At 39.0% G+C, this 17,027-nt stretch overlaps 1 protein-coding gene across 2 annotated transcripts in view; it reads right to left on the reverse strand.

The window, feature by feature from the left end:
- The window catches only part of zdhhc8b (zDHHC palmitoyltransferase 8b), a 78,167-nt gene that overhangs the window by 20,250 nt on the left and 40,890 nt on the right, over nucleotides 1-17,027 (reverse strand). The window lies entirely within an intron of this gene.

Consider the following 17,027-nt stretch of genomic DNA (forward strand, 5'->3'; position numbering starts at 1 on the left):
GTATCATCTCTTTTTCACTGATTCATGTGAATTAATATTCTTTAGCCAGGCTAAAGAAAAAAAATATGTTGTAACCACCAGATTTTGCCAAAAGTTAAATTTCCTGCACAAAGTTTTATTAATGTCAAACTTGTAAAAAAATAAAATAAAAAATTCATTTCAGTTTGTTTATTGCTAATTCACAACAAATGTTATTTCAATGTACTTTGTGAGATGCACTAAGTACAAATCAAATTCAGTTCCATACTCCAGTTTACTTCTTATCCTGGTAGAGAAGCTTCACAGATATAAATTACAAGGGAAACATGCAACAGAATCGTTCTCTTCTGAAATAAATAACAAAACTTGGTAAATAGTAACAGCAAACTATTATTGGTAGACTTGTTTTGCCACAGTTGAGAGATTAACAAATCCTCCTGTAACTGTGCCATCCAAACTTCACACTGTGAGGACTTGCAGTGAATTTGTCATCTTCTTTACTGAGAACATTCTGGTTTTGTACAGTCCGGTACCAAGTCCGGCGTCAATGCTGGTCTCAATCAATATACCAACCTAGAGAAAATTACCCAGTTCTACAAACCCGTTGATATGAAAACATGTTGCATCAACCTTCCAGACCACTCTGGTCTTCTGCTTCTGCATCCCCAGAGTCAGAACTAAACATGGAGAAGCAGCATTCAGCTTTTATGCTCTTCTAATCTGGAACAAACTTCCAGAAAGCTGCAAAAGTGCTGGAACGCTGAGTTCCTTTAAATCAAGGCTAAAAACCCATTTGTTTAGCAGTACCTTTGATCAATAATAAATGAAACATCATTAATTGAAGTCTTTATTGCAACCTTTAATTTAGTTCCTTTATTTTACCAGTGTTATGTAATGTTCTTGGCTTTTTTTTTTTATTGTTTTATGATTTCATCATGCTAAGCATTTTGAATCGCATTGTTGCTCAACTCGTCTTGCCTTCCCTAGTCATAATGCAACACTGTCAGGGTCGGCTTACTATCCCTGTTGGTAAAATGAAAAATCTCAAGTTAAATCCACCCAACTGCATTGTGTCAGACTCTGCATCTTGTAGCCTCAGCGAACGATAAACTGCATTGAGTTGTTGACTTTACAGCAATTGCTCTTAATGAGCAAACAAATATCACCTGAAATCAAATAATAACACAGCCAGTGCCAAATGGGCTCCTGTCGGTAAAGTTAAATATTTGTGCTGTCATTCTAGACATATTAAACTAGACTGAAGCCAGAGGCTCATGAAGACGTTGGTGTCGATAAAGGAAAAGGGGGCAGTATTCCACAAACAGACCCTCCTGCTTATTCTGCCATATGTTTCAACACAGTGACTCCAACCCTTATAGAACAAATCTTCGCCATAAGCTCACTCGACCCTTTGAACATGCCATGCGAGGCAATTCTGACGTAAAAAAAAGTGCATTTTCTGGTACTTAAGCCTTGAGTTTCATCTTCACCCCATAACTCCTCTGCTGCCCCAACAGTCCTCTTCTGCTTAGTTGAATTATTCAGAGCTCTGGCTCCAGAAAAGCCGCTAAAGCAGAATATAGAGAGCTGCTAAGAAGAGCTGGCCTCTCTCTGGTCATCAACTGTGTGGCACCTGGTGGGAGGTTTCATTTGGCCGTATCACTGGCAGCAGTCACGGCTGACCTCCCTCAGGTGTCTCGGGACTGTTAATTTTCTTCCTGTCGCTGTTTGTGAGTTATCATACCCGAGACAGCCGGCAGTCACTGCGGTGTAGCTGTTCTGAGCATAATCTAAGCTAGCTTAATTGCATATCTAAGCTAACAAACAAAACTCTCTGAAGAACACATACAGATGAAGCCTGTAGTTCCATTAATGCCACAACCCTGCTGACCGCACATTTAATATGCTACAAAGAAAAAAAGTAAACTCTGCACTTATTTGGTTACACACAAGTTGCCACAACGCATATGGCAGGAAAACTGATTACAACATAGTCTTACAATGTAGGCTATTTTTAGTTGGCTGTTCTAAAAGACAATTCTGATTCATCCAAAATTAGTATTTACAGATCAAACATTTACAAAAACTAGGAACTGGAAATCAGACAACAAAATTCAGATGGATCTCTGCATTAAAGAGTTGTAAGACCTGTTGGTCACAAGGTTGTAAAAAGATTGAGAATTGCTTCTACATCCCATTATAAACATCGGTAACACTTTATTTGACACATGTTTATGACGCTGTCATAAACATGACATAACACCTGTCATGAAGATGAAGGAGTTTTCATGAATGTTTACAACCGTTGTCGCAACGTGTCATTCGGTAAATAATGACACTTTTAATGCAAAATTGACAATTTTAATAGACTTTTAATGTAATTTTGCAATAAAAGTGTCATCATTTACCGAATGAGACTTCATGACTACAGTCGTAAACATTTATGAAAACTCCCTCATCTTTAGGACAGGTGCTATATCACGTTTATGACAGCGTCATGTCAGTCTTATGTACACCCCGTCAAATAAAGTGTTGCCCAAACGTCAACATATGTCAAGAGCACATTGTTACGTACATAAGTAGGTCAAAGAGAAAAAGAAATGGAGCATAAGAAAATTATTACAATAAAGATATTTCAAAATCTGTATCCTTCAGAACAACTTATTGTAATAAATGGCTTCTTAGGTTATTTTGCTACAGTGATGGATTCCAGGTTATTATAGCTAAATGAAAAATAAAATAACTGAAATGGGAATTTTTGTTAACTGAATTTTTTTTTTAACTTGATAATATCCGCTATTTTTGCGTTTATGAATGTATTTATTAGCCTTTTGAACTGATTAGAAATTGACTACCCCCCTCCCCCCCACACACGTGCAGTTTACGTCAACTGTTGTCAAATTAGGGCACTCCATGCTCCTGCTGGTGGCGCTTAGGTAGTCCACAAAATGGCGACAGTGAAAATTGGGAGAAAACAAATTTATAACAGTGTTATAAAAGTATTACTGATTGCACTTTAAAAATTAGATAACTTTATGTTATTAAAGGTAAAGTTTAAACAGTAATGATTTATTGGTTAATGTCAAGTTGTCATAATAAAGACATTTTGAATAATGTCAACTTTGTATTAAAAGTGTCATAATTTACCGAATCACGCTTTATGACAACAGTCATAAATATTCATGAAGGCTTATTCGTGTTCATGACAGGTGTTATGTCATGTTTATGAAAGAGTCATGACAGTCTTATTCACCCCCCTTCAAATAAAGTGTTACCCAAAAAGTTACGACAAAGATAAAGATAACATATATTTTTTTATTATTATTATTATTATTATTATTTTTTAACCCCGGTTGAATTTAGACTATTCTGCATCCACTGCAATAAATGACAGCAGCAAGTAAGATTTATAAAGTCGTAGGCTGCCTCTGAAATCAAGTCGCGCTTTGCCTCATTTAAGTCAGTCAAAGCGAACTGGCACAAACACGAAACCACCCAACTCCTTGGCTGGAGTGTTTCAAAAGTCATCTTTACGTGCTCGCTCTCTCTAAACACGGCTTCAGTGGCTCGTTTTGTGACAGATATCGCATTTACTTTTACAAGAAGCGAGATCAAAGCGGCTCTCTGTGGAGTTGCCTTCACTCGGCGGGCTCTCGTCATCGCAGCTTTGGCAACAAAGCAAGGCTTGTACAAATCTTTCAAAGCGTCTTCACAGAAACGCAACAGCAAGCGGTTCCACTTACAGAAACGACTTACAGAAACGATGTATTTACCTTCCAAAGGCTCATGTATTTTTACCCACAATGGGAAGCTGCTGCAAAAAAAAAAAAAAAAAAAATGGAGTGCAATTAATGGCCGCCAGTTCAGTCTCCAGGCAGTTGACGGTGTGGGCGGAAATGTCTAATTAAGGGCACGCACTCGCTGGTTAATAGCGTAGGAGCAACAAGTAAATACTGAGTTCTTATAAACATTGTTTACTAGTCTATTTTACTCTGTGATAATTAAACAGAGGGAGAAACCCAATCAGCTGTCTAATTTGCAGGCAGTCATTCATTCAGTAGCGCTCGCTGCCAAAAGTGCAGGAATAACGACTTTGACCGAGTTGGGCTGTATATTCTTGATGACAATCGAAATGCCCGAAGACAGAAAACGGAGATCTGAGCGAGCCCCTTCCAACCAATCAGCATCTAAAAGTGCCGGTGTGCAGCCTCTGAACGTCAAACACAAAGTCACAACAGAGGCACGAAAACAGCCTTCAAAAGAATAGGAGGTGACAATATTCATTCCACCACCTGACTGAGACTGAGAGGAAATCTAAAAACCACATCCATGGTGGCAGCAGGTTGACGTAGCGCTGTTATGTGACTTCTGATTTGTTCTTTTTGTAGACTTTAGTTCTTTTTTTTATATTTGTTTCAGGCATGGCATGTCTGGATAATTACTCCCTCTGGTTTTGGATGCTCTGCAGCGTGGAAAACGTTTTCTCTTACTCTTTTTTTTTTAACCTTTGGACAGTTGTTCTGATGTGTAACTGTGGCAACAGCAGCTGGTTAGTTTGAATAATGCCTGAACTACGACCCCAAATCCCAGAAGAGTTGGAAATGAGGCTTCAGCATCTCTAACCACCCGGCCAGACAGATTTAAAGAGGAGCGGGAAAAGCAAATGAGCTGGATTAGCAGTTCGACCAACAACTGATGGTATCATCCAGGACAAGTTGCTGTAAAAATATTGCTAGCGCGACATGAGAGTCATGAAACTGCAGAGGCTTCAGTCAGAAGCCTCTTCAGATTTGTTGAAACGTTGACTGCTACCAGAGATCCGTCCTGCCCAGTGCGTCACCATCCAAGACTCTTTGAAGAAATGTGAATAATGTGAGTTATGACAACATTTCATTTCCCTTTTTGGGGATAAAGTATTTTTGAAATTAATTAAATTACTTATACTCAAAAACAAACTTTAGTGCAAACAAATCTGCTATTAATTAATTAATTAATTAATTAATCTTCTTTTGTCAAAATGGCGCAGAGGCTAACGGGCCCGTCTTTGGTACACCAAATAGCTAAATGACTGACAGCAAAGTTGTTATTTTTTTTAATCATTTTGAACTTCAGCTTTATGGAACATTCTGGATTGGGACTTTTGTCAGTGCCAATGATAAAGTAAAGAGTCTACATTCTGGAGGGTATACACACAAAGACTGATAGTGACTGTTGGTTATGCTAACCAGGCTAATCGCTAATGTAACAGGCTAACATCCTTTCAGAACTTCAGGCCATTTCTCGGGCGAGATTGAAAATAAGCTGTTAATTTTGGATCACTGAATCCCAGCAATACAACTTTTGATTTTTAAAACCGTAGAAAATATCATAAGATTATGATACAAACACTAAAATAACATGGAGGACCCACAGTTACCCGACCCTTACGCAGAGTTAGCTGATACCCTCTGAAGCAGCTTAGTGTTCAGTTACCAACCTTACAGGAGTCAGAAAATGAGTTCAACACCAAAATCACTAAAGCAGACAGCTTAAGCTAAAACCACAAAACTCACACAGGTGACATAATCTCAGAGACATGACCGAAAGGTCCTAAAAGAGTGAAACATATGCTTTGGCAAACTTTTCACTTTAAAAATCATTCGCAATGTTTTTTTTTCCCTGTTGACTTCAAGTCATATAACATTACTATAAAAGAAAATAATTTCTGTGACTCATTAATGAACAAACCTGTATGCTATTAAAATAATTAACATTTTCCTTAAGGAAAAAGTGCTTCATATGTGGATTAGAGCCAAAAGCTGAACCTGATAGGCACCTGTACCACCGAGCAATGCCACCAGGCCATTGGGAACAATTACAGTAATGTATTCAGCTCCCGGTGAGCCATCCTATTGATTAGTTCATTAAGTCTCAACCCAGAAAGCATCGCAGGGGAGGCCTATTCTCACACAGGTCACCCACTGACACTCACTGATCCAGAATCTGTTGCTAGGTCAGATTGGTTCGACCCATCAGAAAGGAGATTTTAATCATGACAAGGGCCTTTAGGGAAATCACAAAAAAAATATGATTTATACACGTCAACTCCGAGGCCTAAGTAGAAGTATTTTTCATATTTATATCAGCGTCCTCACGAGTCCTTCACAGAATTTATCTACATTGGTCTCCGATGGACGTTTTTCCCCCCCTCTCAAAAATCATCCCCGCTCTCCAATTAGGATACAGAAATGTCAGCATCGCTTATTCCATATTATCTCGGGACGTGCCGCTCTCCTGAATCTCTGTGTCCCAGCACACAATATTCAGTGTTTCTCACATACATAAACACACACACACACACACACACACACACACACACACTAGCGCAGAGACTGTTGTCAGAGGCGATAGAGGGGATGTTTTCTGATGGCGTGGAGCCAAGCAGTTCCAGGAAGGTCAGGCGAGGAGCAGACCTTTACATCCTGAGAAGGCAAAATGAAATTCAGCTCCCAGTGTCATTCATAAAGGATATGTTTTTCCTGGACACCACAAAAGGTGGAGCAGATTTCAGAGTGAGCTCTAAACACAGAACATGTAACTGGATAACATTTAAAAAAGGTAAATAATGTCTTTATACAGTTTTACTCTAAATTTCAGTCTTACTCACATGGTGGGATGTTTACAGATACTTGTCCCAGCATCTGAACCATGGGGTGTCCCAATACAACTTTTTCACTTCCAATATGATACAGATATCGCAGTTTTGAATACTGGCCGATACTGATACTTACCTGATACGATATCAGCACGAATCACTTGCGCTTGTATTACTTATTTTGTAGTGTGGAACATTCGAAAAGGCTTCATCAAACATAGAACAACAACAACAATACAACAATAGGTATGAGAACATCTAACCCTTGTATTCTGGGTATATATGTGGTCATCTGCCTTGGAGATAAATTTTCCATAAATAATTCATGCATTATTAGCTATTTCTAGCCTGTTGTGTTATTCCAAAGCAGGTTTTGATGCATCTTTGAGAGCCAGAAGGTGATGAAAAGTTCATCTCTGTGGGCTAAGATGGCGGCAAACAAGAAAAGTAATACACTTTCAAGCACGACAGCTACCAATGTGGACAAACCAAACACCTTGGCTTCTGGAAAAAAGTTTTACACCTAAATACCTGAACTAAAGAGGGCAAGAAAAGCTGTGTCTGGATATGTCAAGGTATGAACTATCAAGTAAGTTTTAACAACTGAGCTGTTAAAAACTGGGCAGTCCAACAGGATATTTATCACAGCCACAATGACTCCAGATGAACACATAGACTGGGTTTGGAAAGGCTAAAGCAAGATTACATCATTTCCTGGAGTGGCACCAAACGGAACCCCGTTAAAAATGTATGTTTGGAATCTGGGCCGACTCCATCAAACCAACCAATTTAATCGAGCTCTATTGTTTCTGTTCAGTCAGAACTTTGCTGCCAACTGGCTGATGTGTCGACCCAAGTCAAAGTCCAACTTAAGGAGAAAATTAAGGAATTAAACAGGGTCTTAATGTAACACAAGAGGTCCTTTGACTCATTTTTATGAACCCTGCAGGTGAATCATTGTTATTTTATATTAATAGTTTTTGGCATCGTTGTCTTTTTGAGTTTGATTTATTGACCAAGGCTGCCTCCCACACACCAAGAAACCTGAGAAGCTGAAGGGCGCACGCTCATCTCCATGCGCATTTTTGCTCACAGCCATTTGCATTTTAATAATAAGGAGGCCACATGAAAAGCAATGAAGTACTCTGCCCCCAAAGTCTGCCTTCACATATATTTACATATTTATCGACCCGCTGCCTGGTGAAGAAAACTTATTTTTCTCTTCCAGAAAAGCAGCTCGCACTCTAACTTTAAAACGTGTGAGACGTTCGCTGCAAATTTCATTCGCAGTTTGTAATTTACCACCAAAAAGGATTATGTTGAGTCTTTTTGGGCCGTTGCCATGTATTTAAACTGACGAAATCTAAGGGGTCATTAATAATTTGGTATATTGGATTTTTCATCAATATTATCTGGAACATTTTGTTCTCCCTGAATCTTTGATTTTACCAGATCCTTCAGTTGCCTGTGTTTATTTTGTTGCCTACAAGATTTTCACAACTTTGAATATATAATACAAGTAAGAATTAAAATACACGTAATACTGCCTCCCAGTTTATTAAATCCCAGCTTTAATGGTGGGATTATGTGAAATTGTTTGCAAACACAATAATTAAACTCCTCTTGAGTATGGCTGCTGTGATCTGAGGAAAAGAATTGCAGCACACTTAAATAAATCCAGAATGTGAGTCAAAAAAAAAAGTCAAAATCAAAAACTATTGATTCAAACTCTGTGGAAATGTGCAACTTCAAATAAATTGCTCCATATGGATATTTTATTGAGATAATTGGTGTTAGAAAACAACAACAAAAAAAAATCTGTGGGGGAAAAAATTCCCATAATTTTAATCAGCAGAACTAAAAACTAAGATTCTGTCACAGCGATTACACTGAATGTCTTACATAAAGTCACACAAAGCTCCAGGGAAAGGTAAAACTTTGACAACATTTCGGTGAGTTTCACCTTGTTTAGTCGATCGGAGTAGAAAAGAGAGAGTTCTGGTCGGGATTACAACCTAAATAATAAACCTACAGTGATTATTTAGCAAAGAATACTCTGTGAAACAAAACTAAATTCATATCTAAGCCTGAAGAAGTTTAGAATATTTATTATATATATATATATATATATATATATATATATATATATATATATATAAAACCTGCATGATTGTGATCAGAAGGATAGCATCACTTCCTTTAAAACTGGTCAATGATTATTTTATTCCAGGAAGGTTTTGGAATATAAATGCTGCGAAATATTCTAATAGCATATATTGAAATGTTGTCATTTGTATACCACTCACTTACACCTGTGGAATAATTTTAGATTAGTACAAAATAAAACATTGACTGTAGTGTAGCGTACAATGCAAGACGACGAAAACATCCAGTAAGAAACTGAGCTGGAGTGGGAAAATACGAGGTTAAAGAAATATCAGTATTGGAAATTTTTAACATTGACCGACGGGTTCAGCTCAACATGGTTCTTTTCTAACTTAAGACATTTAGAAACAGGTTTTTTTGGGGTTTTTTTTCTCTCACTATGCTGGTAGGAGAGGCAGAATCAGGATGCATAGAATAATAGACACAGATGTGACTGACAGACTAGAGGGCATGGAAATTCATTACAGAATGATTTATATTCCATTCAACATCTGATTGCCAGATGAATGGGACCTGCCCTGATGCCGAGCGCGTCGTTCGGTTGTAAATATGAATTAGAAATCCCTTCTAAATCAATGACCATAAAAAAATTATGCTCCATACATAATCCCTTGAAAGCTTTTTTTTTTTTTTTTTTGTCAATGTAGATAAACATTTGGGATGAGCAGATGGCTCTAACTGATCCCGAAATGTTTTCTTTGAGTGAGAGGAGTGAGTTGGCACATTAGCTCCCATTTTATTTGTCTAACAAGACAATATCTGCCTAATCTCTCATTATCTTACTAGCAGTTTTAAACTGTATAAGAGGACGGACGTCCACAGGATTCGGTCATCTTTGCTAACCACGACTCAATGAGAAATGCCTCTGACGTGGGGCGGGGGGCTCAACAAATCACCATTCCCTGCTCTCGTAATCCAATAAAATAAACGTCAATTACTTTTCCTAATGAAAGACAGCTTAGGGAAACATTTGCCACCACAGAGGCACAGCAAACACACACTCTGAGCCACTGTGTGTTGTGCAAGGCAAGGGCAGAACCTCCCCCAAGGGGCAGAGGACATGTGTGTTGGCTCTTTTTCTTCCACACAGACCCCGTGGGAAACTGAAAACCAGTACAGTACCATGGGTCAGCTGGTATAAATGAGGCTCAACGAGCTAAAGCACACTGCGGCTTAGCGAGACAAGCGTAGTAAATATTTGTGGGTATTTGGACTGAAGCAGTTTTGGCTAGCACAACTGTTGTCCTTGTGTGTGTGAGTCTGCGTGAGTGTGTGTGTTTATGTGTTTGTGTCAAGTTCTTTGATAATCTCAAATATGAAACTACATGTCCCCACGATGTGGACAGTGGCTTTCAGTGGATTTAGCTAGCATGCCACCGCTAGCCTGCTACACCTCCAGTTGCTAGGCTAGCACGTACAGAGGAGAAAGAAAGTTGGCTTTCCCTCTGTCACATTCCTCGGCCATCTTATTCTAGGCTCCAACCACCACAACCCACATGTGCAGCCACTGTCAGGAGCGCCGAGAGTTACGACCGCTCGGGAGGCAACGGAGTCATTCGTTTTGGTCTGCTAGCTGTTTTTAGGTAGCGGCGTGCTAGACGGTAGCTGTTCACAGTAGTTAAGTATAGTCATCATGGCAACAGGGAGGATGAATGGTGTTTACCTTATAAAACCTGTTGTAAAAGTGCCATAAAAAGCTGTTGGATTCTATCACAGATCTTTTTTTTTAAGAAACAAATGTTTTAAACTTAATCGACAGTGAAAGCAGTCACACCAAAAAAAGTGCTCCAGTAGAATTTGTTGTGTTAAAATATGCTCAGCTGGGTGCTGTGGTGGCGCAGGGGCAAAGCACGACCCACATATCAAGGCCTTAGTCCTCGGAGCCGGTGGTTGCAGGTTTGAGTCCCGGCCTGGCAACATTTGCTGCATGTCTTCCCCCTCTCCCTGTCAAACTACCTTCAAATAAAGGCCACTAGAGCCAACAAAACCTTTAAATACGCTCAGCTGTGAGTTCCTCATTTCAGACCTCTTCATTTCTCTATCTGAAATTCACCTTCAGTTCAATTCATGTGTTTATATAGCACAGATTCAGAGCAAATGTTGCGTTAAGAAACGTAAAAATAAAATGGTTAAATTTTTGGAGTTTCTAATCAGCAAAAATATATATATCCTTGAAATTGAAGTTCAAAGTTTCAATTTTCTAAATCGGAATGCTTTGGGGAATCCCAAAGCCTCTTTAAATATGGCTGCTTCACATTTAAAACAGTTATTGTGCCAGGAACAAACTATTATCTGTCATAATCTAACAGTTTGTATCTATTGAGAACAATGCCTACTTTCAAAGTATTATAGCACCACTATATTTTATAAGATTTAGAAGTGCAATGTACTTTTCTTTGTAACTTTCTTTTTTATCAACAGCTACGATACCTAAGTTGTATATCCATGGCAAACAAATTTGATTTTGAGGTTGCAGTGGGTTAAAAAAAACTTTGAACTTTTGATACCCTGTCAATTTGGGATGTTTATTTTATTTTCCCACCTCTAACTTGGAAATTTTACCTTTTGAGTAATATTGGGACGCAGAACTCAACCATATACATAACTGAACAGAAATAATGGAAAAAACTTTATTCTTTCTTTGTTTTTTTCCCTACAGCACAACACAACAAACATGAGAATTTCAAGTTCTGGTGTACTGCTATTCTAAGGTTGCTTTCAGCATGGTGTGATTTGAACATTTGGTATACACACTACCTGACAGCTGTAGACAAACATAATACTAGGTCTGATACATGCATTTTTTATTTAGATTTAACCAGCTGGCGACAAAACAAAGCTATGATCCATCACCAGGCTTCCAAAGCTATTCCAAGAAAAAGCAAGGAGCACATAAGTGGAACTGAGCTGAAACCCGAGGAGGTAGTCCAAAATTACAGCAGCCGGCACAGAGACACACAGGCTGAGGAATAAATAGAGAGCAAAAGACACATGGAGACTGAAGGCGCTTGGATCAACCCAACACACTCAGAGTTTTAGGAAGCAAGTCAAGAAGCTGTTGACCTAAATAGTTGTGTGCTGAATGCACAATGACCCTTCACTCTCTGGAACTGAGCCGCCCGCGCTGCCACCTTGTCCAGCACAGCTGCCTCTATTACAGCAATCCATCTGTAAACCCAATCCAAAAGCTGCTCCATCCAATTCTCCTTTTGCTTTCTGAGGGAAACCGAGATTGGCTTTAGAGAGGTCGAGCCCCAAACCGACACACAAACACAAGCAGCTCTCCATAACACAGAACAGCCCTCTTAGTCTGCAGCACTTCCCAAAAAGCCTGGCAGATCGTGTCCTCAAAGCTTATACTTGTCTGCAATAAAGGCAAAACTTTGTCTCGCCGCACAGCCAACTTAAGCCGCGCTTCCACTGACCTGAAAATTGCGTAAATTAATTAGGAAATTAGAATGGAAGCACAGCAATTAAAAAACAAAAAACAAAAAAACATTTTTTGATAAAAAAGTGTTTCCGCTAGGATGAAGTGGTTGTATCAGAATTAGTATATTTGGCAAAACTGCAAAGGAAACAATTATTTTGTATCACACAAGTCACGTGATCAACAAGAATTAGAGCCAGCCTTTAAAATGTGTTTCACTACAGTCCATTGAAAGAACAAAATAAGACAAACAAACAAAATAGAATATGGGTAGAGCAGGGCCTGACGTTATCGGATGTTACTGACGGAAAAGACGAAGAAGACAACAGGAAGTGGTAGAAGAAGATGACACAGCATGTTATTTAATGATTTATTACATGAATAAACTTGTTAATGTGTGATTTTAATTGCATTTCTTTATTAATGGACTCATCACAATTGTGAAATTTAGTGGAATATCGACAATGTTGCGCACATTTGCAATGGAAAAGCAGCTTTAGTTATTATGAAAGGTTTGGGGTTTTTTTCATAAAATCTTTGGGGGATAAATGTACAAATTATCTCAATTGCAAAAAAGAAATAGAGCAACTAAATTGCATGCACAAATGTGTGTCATATTGTGTCTGTGCAGGCAGAAATGCTGATTACTTATCCACACTGTATTACTGGGGACATTTGAAGCAGAATATTCTTTCACAAGTCTAAAAAAAACTGATTAAATCAGAAGCACAAACACAGCTCATCAACGTAAGAACATAAACATACCACCAATAACATTTAAACTATGCAGGATGGGTGCCACTGTATGAAAATAACAGCATTAGTCATATTGGCGATAATGCAATTCCCATTCGGGTAATTGGACAAGCTAAACCGGCAAAGTGGCCGGTGCCAAGCCTCAGCAAATTGTGCTTGGATGTTAATTCCAGCTTATTAGCCAATGTGGGGTTTTTTCTTCTGCCCCTGCAGAGCCCATCAGCCTAATAAGCTGTTTATCAATCAGTTTGATTCAAGCACAGGCTGATATGGAGGATGGCAGAGATGGACGACACCAGACTGGGTCAGTTCTTTGAGTCTTTTATTTTTCACAGTTTAAAAAGTTTCATACCGCTTTAGACTACAGGTCTGATTTGAGCCTCCTACCAAAGACAAAGTCCACTTTTGCTTTTACAAAAACCATAAGGTTTTTGTAAAAGCAGTCATTAGAGGACAAACTAACAAAACAACCTAAACCACCAGAAAAGTGGCCTGAGTATTAGGCTGGCAAAAAAACAACAACAACAAAAAAGCCCAACTGCAACTGTACGTATCAGCAGATTGCTGAAAATCGTGGCCCAGTGACCAGCTGACTCTGAAAGTCAGGTGTTGTCAGATTGACCTGAACAACAATTAATGATTGTATAATATAAACACGTGCTTTAAAATGCTTACTCAAATATTTACTAGTTATATTAATTATATATTTCCTTTACCGTTAGTTGCTCAGACTTCTTCCCACTTCAACCCTGCTTTTTCGCATGCAAACAATAAATGAGACCTGCACAATATCGGCAAATATTGCAAAGACAGCTTCAGCTGCAATCTCTGCCTCTTTTCTTCTTTCTCATTTGTGCATCCGTCACTCAAAAGGCCATCAGGATTCTGAAGAATCTCATTTGTGTCCAAGCTGCCATCAGACTGTCCAAATTGCTAAATATTACATTGCATTTGATTGGACTTATGTAAGTCAACAATCGTTGCAGTCCTGTGTAAATATGAATATTTCGATGATGTTTCTGCAGCTTCACAGATTGGAAGCTGCAGAAACACAGTTTCTGTGTGTCACAGTTCAATAAACACATTGCTCGTTTCCTACACTCAAGGAATATTCTGCTTTGTCTTTCAGAGGTGTTGACTGTTTCATATGAACTCAGATGTTTTTGCAACCCTCCCTACACACAGTGTGTTTGATAAACGTATTGCCTTGGCTGTAATAGTGGGTAGAGTAGCCAAAAATGATATGAAACTAAAAACACAGCCACGTCTCCATAGTTAATCAACCAGCAGTGAAAAGATAACCCATGCAAGAGTAAAAAGAGATTGCTTAATCATAATGTTTAGCTTAACTAATTTTGCGAAATTGTGTGCCACAACATAAAATTAGAGGTACATTTGTGTTATTTTTCAAATAATAATTCAAATAAAGTGTAAAATTTCAGCATTTTTTCAAAGTTGAAATAAAAAAAAACACATCAACGGATGAGATTTTCTGTCTGCTGTATATTTACTTGACCTCCAAATGGCACAACAGTGTCAGCACATGAAAAACAAGTTTAGAAAAGGGCAGCTCGTATATATAAGAAGTCACTTTAATGTAAACTGTTTGGCTTTGTGTCTGTGAGTGTGTTTGGCTGGTTAAGCTGTTCCTGTTATGCACTCAGTGAAACGACCCGCTGTGAGCAGCACAGAAACTGTGTTCAGCTAAGAGCAGCTTTTCTTCAAAACGGTTAAAAGAAGAAACCGCGGCGTAGTAAAACCATTGTTAGAAGTACATTTTCTTCAAAAACGTTAACTCAAGTAAGTTGAAGTCACTACCACCCACCTCAGCTTGGCTCAATTTTTGCCTTATAAAAGCAGGAAAAAAAAGACGTAACTTGTTCTTTCAAAAAAGAAAAACCAAAATCAGAACATTCCTCCTCTTCATAATCCTGAAATACCCTTTTATCAGGCATCAACAATGTAAGGTCTCTGCTCAGCACAAGGGGCTCTTTGTTCAGTAAGCCAACACCTCAGTATTTTTAAAGGTGTGTGTTTTTAAAGCCCCAAATGGAGTGTATGTGCTCCGTATGAAGTGCACCACCTTCATACTGAAGGGAGGTTTTTGTGGCGTGGTGGCGGGTGCCGGAACAGCCCCGCCTGCGTTGGGTGCTTACATGGCTGGGTGCATTATGACAGAGTAGGCCCGGACCTGCACCACAGCTGTCCAGATGTGTCTCCCTGTGCATCTTCATCTCATGAATTGTCGATGTCACACATGAGCATTTAGACATGCTACGTAAAAATGTTTGTATTTGTGAGGATAATTTTCACTGAGGATAAAAACTGAATCAAAGTAAGATAACACAAGTAGCAGAAGTAACAGAATTTGCCTGTGGCGCACTGTTGCCTTGCAACAAGAAAGTCCTAGGTTTAAATCCCGGCGTGGTCAGCCTGTGGCTGTGTGGTTTCTCTCCGAGTACGCTGGCTTCTTCCAAAAGTCTAAAAACAAGACTATAAGGTCATTTGTTCATAGCTTGTGTCTCTGCAATGGATTGGTGACCTATCCAAAGTGTACCCTGTGTCCCAGCCGATAACCGTAGGTAGGCACCAGCCCCTCTGCAACACACAATGCTATAGATGATGGATGAGTTGTTCCATGATACAGATCCATCCAAATTATTAATTCCGTGAACAAACAATAGATTTGACACATTTTTGTCAAAGATTTTAGATGTTCGACTAGCTAATTACAGACAATATTGCGTTACCCATGACCTACAACACACAAGTTAACAGAACTGATACATCAGATATTTCTTGTGAATAAAAGGCATAACAATTTATATCTGCTGTTTCTGAGCCGTGTTGGTGCCCCGTAGTTCCAAGGTGGAAACACTTCCCATTGTTTCGTCCGCATATTTTGAAACAGAAAAAAATTGCGAGAGATTCTGGTCCTTCTGGCCACTTTATTCAGTCTTTTCCTGTCTTTCCGACAGAGAATAACACAAAGAGCTTCTGAACCTTCAAAGACATCAGAAACTGTCCTCTTTAAATACATAGACACAAAACAAACATCCTCACTCTTCCCAGCAGACGAGACCTTTCACACTTTTTTTAGTTTGCTGTTGGTGTAAGCACCAAGGCACCTACAAAATGACCAAAATGTTAGAGTAAAGTGATTTGTCTGGGGATCCTCATCTTTGTATGACACAGAGGTTTGGCTGTTAGGGCAACATCACTCATTAAAACTGGGACTGATTTTCATGTACCATAACTTGCTCCGTCTTGGCCTATTCAACGATTGGGACACAATTTGGTTATGGGCCCATGTACAACAACATTTGACCAACTGATCAACCAACCAACCAATCAACCAACCAACCACATTTGTCCAGAGGATCCATTTCATGGGTGGGATGGGATTCGGAAGACACAAACAAGACGCTTGATACAAAAGGCAATAAATGTTGGTGTGACACTTGGAAATGTCTTTCATGATTAGATGAAGATGATCAAGAAAAAGGTATAAAATCCCCGTAATGCACTCCAAGACATCACAGACCTGTAATGAAGCCACATGTTCAGGTCTGTTTTAGTTTTGCCTGTGAACATCTAAAAGATTCGGACAAGGTTTAACAGAAAGTTATTTGGCATGTGGTGTCCTTGGGGACAAAGAGTTGAAGACTCTAAAGACACCAATCCACAGAGATGGAAACTTCCTGCTATGCAAGAGTTTACGTAATGACATTATGGCATGAAGTAGCCAATGAACAAGATTACGTAGAATTGATGGAGAACCTATCCCATGCCACTCACAACAATGAAGACAACATATCCAAATAAAGGAAGAAGATTAGGGTTAGAAAGTAGCACTGCTGGTCTCTAGGCTTGGATCCTGAAGAAAATCAGTGGATGGATCTGAAGCTTTGATTTGCCAGGTTCCAAGGTTTGATTTTTTTCCATTAAAGAACAAGTAACACAAAAATCTGAGAGACTGCTCCTTTTTTATGCATTCGAGCAAACTTGTAAAGGATTCCCACACTGTGCACTCCACACCAATGCTTTCTGTAAAGCCATGCACTC

Source organism: Poecilia formosa, unplaced genomic scaffold (assembly GCF_000485575.1).
Source record: "Poecilia formosa unplaced genomic scaffold, Poecilia_formosa-5.1.2 Scaffold82, whole genome shotgun sequence".
In the NCBI taxonomy this organism is placed as follows: domain Eukaryota; kingdom Metazoa; phylum Chordata; class Actinopteri; order Cyprinodontiformes; family Poeciliidae; genus Poecilia; species Poecilia formosa.